The 5,405-nt window shown below is 42.8% G+C and overlaps 1 long non-coding RNA gene across 3 annotated transcripts; it reads right to left on the bottom strand.

The window, feature by feature from the left end:
• Positions 1-206: 206 nt before the first annotated feature.
• On the bottom strand, positions 207-3,794 carry LOC147962452 (uncharacterized). Of its 3 annotated transcripts, XR_015611243.1 has the most exons (4): positions 2,598-3,794; positions 1,962-2,011; positions 1,144-1,250; positions 207-546 (listed from the first exon to the last, which is right to left on the bottom strand). It is a non-coding gene; the product is annotated as an uncharacterized LOC147962452 (long non-coding RNA). The 3 variants fall into 3 exon arrangements; XR_015611242.1 differs by having other exon boundaries at positions 1,144-2,011; XR_015611241.1 differs by having other exon boundaries at positions 1,144-3,794.
• Between the last annotated feature and the right edge of the window lie 1,611 nt (positions 3,795-5,405).

The raw sequence follows: 5,405 nt of genomic DNA, 5'->3' as shown, positions 1-5,405 counted from the left end.
CACTTGAATTGTCTAGAAAGGTCTTCACCATTGCCGACACTTACTCTGCATGGCTTGGGGTGTACCTTGGGCAACACTTTCTCAGTTGGAATGTTTTTCCCAACAAATAAATTGCTGGTAAGATGGTGTACAGCCAAAACAACAATTGGATACTGCTCATGTTCAAATATTACACAATGCTCCAATGTTCGCAAACATTGATAATATGTTCACAAACATACATATATATTGATCACAAGTTAAAAAACAAGACAACATTGACAAAGCAAAGTTTGGCCATCTTGACCACCATCGAGAAACACAAGTCACATAAAAGGACCACTATTTGTTATTCTAAAAGAATTGAAACACGAAATGGTCCAAAAAACTTAAAAGTCAAATCCATGGCCACAAGATTTCTACTCCACAACACTTGAAGCACCAAATGGTCCAGAACGCACATAAGATTCATGATTACAAGTTGGCTTGTCCGAAATACTACAAACGACCAAATGCTACATAAGACTACGAAGTCATCACATCCATGCGCACTAGGTGGCTGAGTACCTGAAAATATTCCACACGATCTTAATGATAAGCGAATAATGAAACTATGCTCACTTAGTATCTGACAAAAGTGCAAATATCATTTCGTACTAACACCTAATTAAGACATAGACACGTATCAAATGTTTTACGCCAAAGTGGATTCATAAGAAATATTACCAATATCGAGGAAAATTGTCATAGGTATCCTGAGGCTTTGGGTCAAATTCTCATACGTTCAAACTGAATGTGACTGCCAACATGTGATGTGCTACTCACGTGTAGATATGAGAAAATGCATGGGTGTACCCCCAACAATTTTGCACATTTCATAGTTTGAAAATAATTATCAAAAATAATTGTGGTTGTATGTTATCTGATGAAGTAGAACCAAAATGTACAGCTTCAGACAAAAAAACTATAGTATGGTGATGTTCTGTATATGCCATGTGATCTTCAGTTAGTTTTGTATACATATTGATCTATGCTAATTCCTAAGGAATGTATGTGGGCATCAAATAACATCATGTGATTTTTATATTTTCAATTTTAAAACTGCAGTGTGCATATTTCCGAGACAAAAACAAAAAACTTATTTTATGCAATATGTTGTAGTACCTGCATGTCCTTGCACATCAGTTGCCTTCTTTTCATCCTTGATTTATAAAAATAATCGTTACTTTTTAATAGGTCTTCTAATAGACAATTGATGAAATCCTTGTATTCTACATTCAAATGAAACATTATAGAGGTTAAGTATAATAGAACTATAATGAAATCATAGCACACAATCTTTATTGCAAAAAAGGAAGTCCAAAAAATGTCTACACATGAAGCTCCAGCCAAACATGGCTCACAAATGATGTTCAAGTAATATTAGGCCATCACCAGAATGAACACGAACATCTCATAAAACCACCATGTACCACCATTATTAAGATTGAAGTACTGTCTTATTCTTGAACCAGATTGCCATTATTAAGATTGAAGTCCTCGTCCTCCTACAGCTTACAGCCCTAAGTGGGATAATAGGCTATAATTAGTTATAAATCAGCTCAAACCTGCAACAAACTAGCCATCTTTTCCATTCTAAACAGGCATCTTAGCGTGAATACCTTTCTACAGTGAGTTACATATCTACTCAAACCTACTACGAACTAGGCTGGAATTTAATGGGCTACATGCCAGCTACAAAAAATAAGTGGCACTCCATAATTATTATAAGTAACTCCATAGACATTATCCATCGCAATATTAGGTTATTGGCGCAAACTAAATGGCAGCTAGAAAAACAGAGGCAAAAAATGCCTGCCCTGGAAGCACAAAATATGCTTCAGGACAAACACAAACTGCGATATCCACTTCTTGCTAGTCAGGAAGACAGCTCCAACACAGCGCCTTAGTCTACATCATTGAAAATATGGGTGCTCCATGACCTTTCATTGCAGAGATCCTCTATGTTGGCTCGTCCTTACTGCCGCATTTTCTGCAAGGATCAGAACCGTAAGTTAGTACAAGATTCTTACAAGAACCCCTCTTCTTCTCTATTTTTCTGCAAGGATCGAGTAGCACGGATACACATGTCAAGACTAATACAGTAGACAGTTTTGAGAAGTTCTAGTGAGGGTACTCTCAAAAAAAAGTAGGATACTCGTGCAAGTTTGGGAGCTTGCCTACCCTTGGCCATACATCATCATCCCGAGTGCCCGACAACCTAGCATTCAAAAACTAAGATAGCCCATCTACTTTCAATACCTCCTACTAACGCCAATTCAATAACGAAGATAGTCCATCTATATTCGATACCTCCTACTAACGCCAATCGATAAGATAATTAACATGTGGCAACGTGTGTGGCTCCAAGGAACTCAGGGTCCCCGTACTAGAGTAAGGATCCACGAATGAGTTTAGATGTGTCACGAATAGATCAAGGAAGGGGAATAGTGCAGAATCAGCCATGATCAGGTGCAATAATGCTAATAGAAGCAGTTGGAAATTTCAGTTGCTCGGCAAAACCCACTGAAAAACTAAGCACCATAAGCCCAGACCAAGCTTCAGAAATTCAAAATTACCTCAACAATATTGTACAGATATAGGCCTAGATTCTCCAAATTCAGGGCCCTGCATGCTCTCTAATGTTCTTGCTTTTATTTATCTGAAAATACTTGTGTATACAACATAAAAGTGAAGTACACACCTCAGAAAAAAATACAAGACTCCAGACCAGAAGAAAGAGTAAACATCAACATAAAACTAAAGAGTATAGGCATAGTTGAACCAAATTGGAGAATATATCGATGTACTGTCAGCAAGGTAACACATTACAGCTAAAAATATGTATCTCTTTGGAGGAAAAAGTAATTAAACTATGAATATCAGCTGCACAGCCTCTATCATTCATGGTGTATGGCCAATACCTCTACGCCACACTATAGAAGCTTACTTCCTATTATCTTTTATGTATAGATCTGTGTAGATATCACCAATTGTAGTAGCAATAGATGCTCTATCCAGCAGCAATGTGTAGAAAACTTCTGATAAATAATGGTCAATCCATCATCAATATATGACTGGATTGAAAATCAGAGGATCATAAGACAAAGGAAAAAGAACAATCAAGGGGGGTTACACCAAATGCAAACCAAGAAAGAACGTTCTGTGCTCAGTTTCAAGTTATCACATATCCCCTCGACTACAATTAGATGGGTATCACTGTACCAGCCAAACTGAGAAAATAAGACAACACATTAGTTGGAGGAAAAAGTAATTAAACTATGAATATCAGCTGCTCTCTCTACAGGAAAATGATGGCCATATCATCACTATAGCTGGTGACACGCATCTGATTAACTCATGATGCCGGTGCAGACCTAGAATTCAGAAACTTGGAATCTTAGAATTAAGGAGCTAAAGCACCATGTCCATCTAACCATCGATCTGAGCAACGAATTAAAAAATAAAACAAAGCAAGGTATGATCTTTTTACTGCTCAGTGGTATACGGATCCAACTAGTAATCTTCGTAATACTATGCCATATTATCAAACAAAAAGGGACAGATTAAGTGAGCAGGAACCAGGTCTTGCTTCAGATCAACATGTCGCAGCTACCAACGGTACAACTCTCAAGTTGCAGCAAACTAGCAAGTCGATCTACTGACACATGGTGGTACTCACGGCTGAAAGAACAACAGCAAAGAAACCAAATTGGGGATCCCACCATTGTGTGTGTGTGTGTGTGTGTGTGTGGGGGGGGGGGGGGGGGGGGGGGGGGTGCAGTCGTTGTTGTAACTCGGAGGAAGGCAGGAGGGGGATGGGGTTGGGGGTGGCGGACAGACGGAGCTCGGGGTCGAGTTATGGCTGTGACCCTGGCGTCGGCAGGGAAGCATGAGAACGGTGGCGGCAAGGACGAGGGTGACGCTGGAGCGCGAGGACGCCGACGGCAGGGCGGCTGGGACGTAGGTGGTGGAGCGACGGCAGGGATGGGGGCATGGAGCACGAGGGCGGCGGCAGGGAAGTGGGGAATGGAATGGGGTGAATGTCCTCGATTTGAGATGGAGACCTAGCAGCAGCAGATCCGGCTGCAACGGGAGCCCGGAGATGGAGCCCCGGCAACAGCAGGTGCGGCAGCAAAGGGAGCCCGGAGATGGCCTGTGGTAGCAGGGACGGGGATTGGGGAGGAAGACGGCAGGGTGCCAGGGGAGGGGGCAAGGACGGCAGTTAGATCTGGAGAGGACGGCGGCTCGATCTCGGAATGGAGCTCGGGGGGGGGGGGGGGGGGGGGGGGGGGGGGGTACAAGGACGGGTGGATGTCGGGGTGGAGCTCGGGGGCGGGGGAGTGCCGAGACGACGGCTTGACGACGGGGGTGGACGCGAGGCCGCGGCAGGACTGTGGATCGAGCACGAGGGCGGCGGCGGCGGCAGGCACGGGTTAGGGTCGGAGTTGGGGATATTTTGCACGGGGTGGAGGATATTTTGCACGAACACCCGGAAATTTCCCCCTCGCGCCGAAATCGGGCGCCACAAGTTCCCAACCATCAGTCTATTAACACGTGTCCACCTACGTCCACACTTAAACCGTGTCCATACACCCTATGTACACCGACACATTTTAAGTCGCTAAGTACCCATCTATGCCGACCGAAAAACTGTCAAGGTCCACATATATGCCGACACATAGCATGTTATTAACCAATTACTTACAGATACATTGATGCTACGAGATTGCCGACTCTTAGTGTGTCCACGATGATGTACCTTCGCCGACACATGATTCGAAGACAAAGCTTAAAACCTATGCTGACAGTTATTCTGTGAAGATCATTGGACCTTTGCCCACAAAAATGTGTCACGTAAGCTCTACGGTGGTGTAGTGTGATGTTGCTGTCTATATTCTGTCTAATAATATATTTTATATTCTGTCTAATAATATATTTTATAACCTGCGCAAAAATCAGAAAAGGAAAAAAACCAAATATTCATACTAATGGCGCATCATCACCAGGTGCGCCATTAGTATGCCAAAGGATACTAATGGCGCATCAACAGGGAATGCGCCATTAGCATGACAAGGCCATGCTTACGTATGGCCCCCCGGGAGGCACACAAATGGCGCATGCTGTTACATACTAATGGCGCACTAGTTGGTGCGCCATTAGTATACCAGATACTAATGGCGCACCCGTGGTGCGCCATTAGTAAGATATACTAGTGGCGTGCTACTAATGGCGCACTGGTAATGCGTCATTAGTAGGCAAAACCAATGCGCCATTAGTAGGCCTTTTCCTAGTAGTGGGTAAAGGATTAAGATTATATGTTTCTTCAACATGTGGCAAATTAAGACCATGTATTTCTTCAATAGGAGGTAAATTCTTAATATCTT

This window comes from Triticum urartu, chromosome 7A, assembly GCF_056163025.1.
Source record: "Triticum urartu cultivar PI428250 chromosome 7A, HENAU_Tu73, whole genome shotgun sequence".
NCBI classification, from domain to species: domain Eukaryota; kingdom Viridiplantae; phylum Streptophyta; class Magnoliopsida; order Poales; family Poaceae; genus Triticum; species Triticum urartu.
This window is presented reverse-complemented; position numbering and strand designations above follow the sequence as displayed.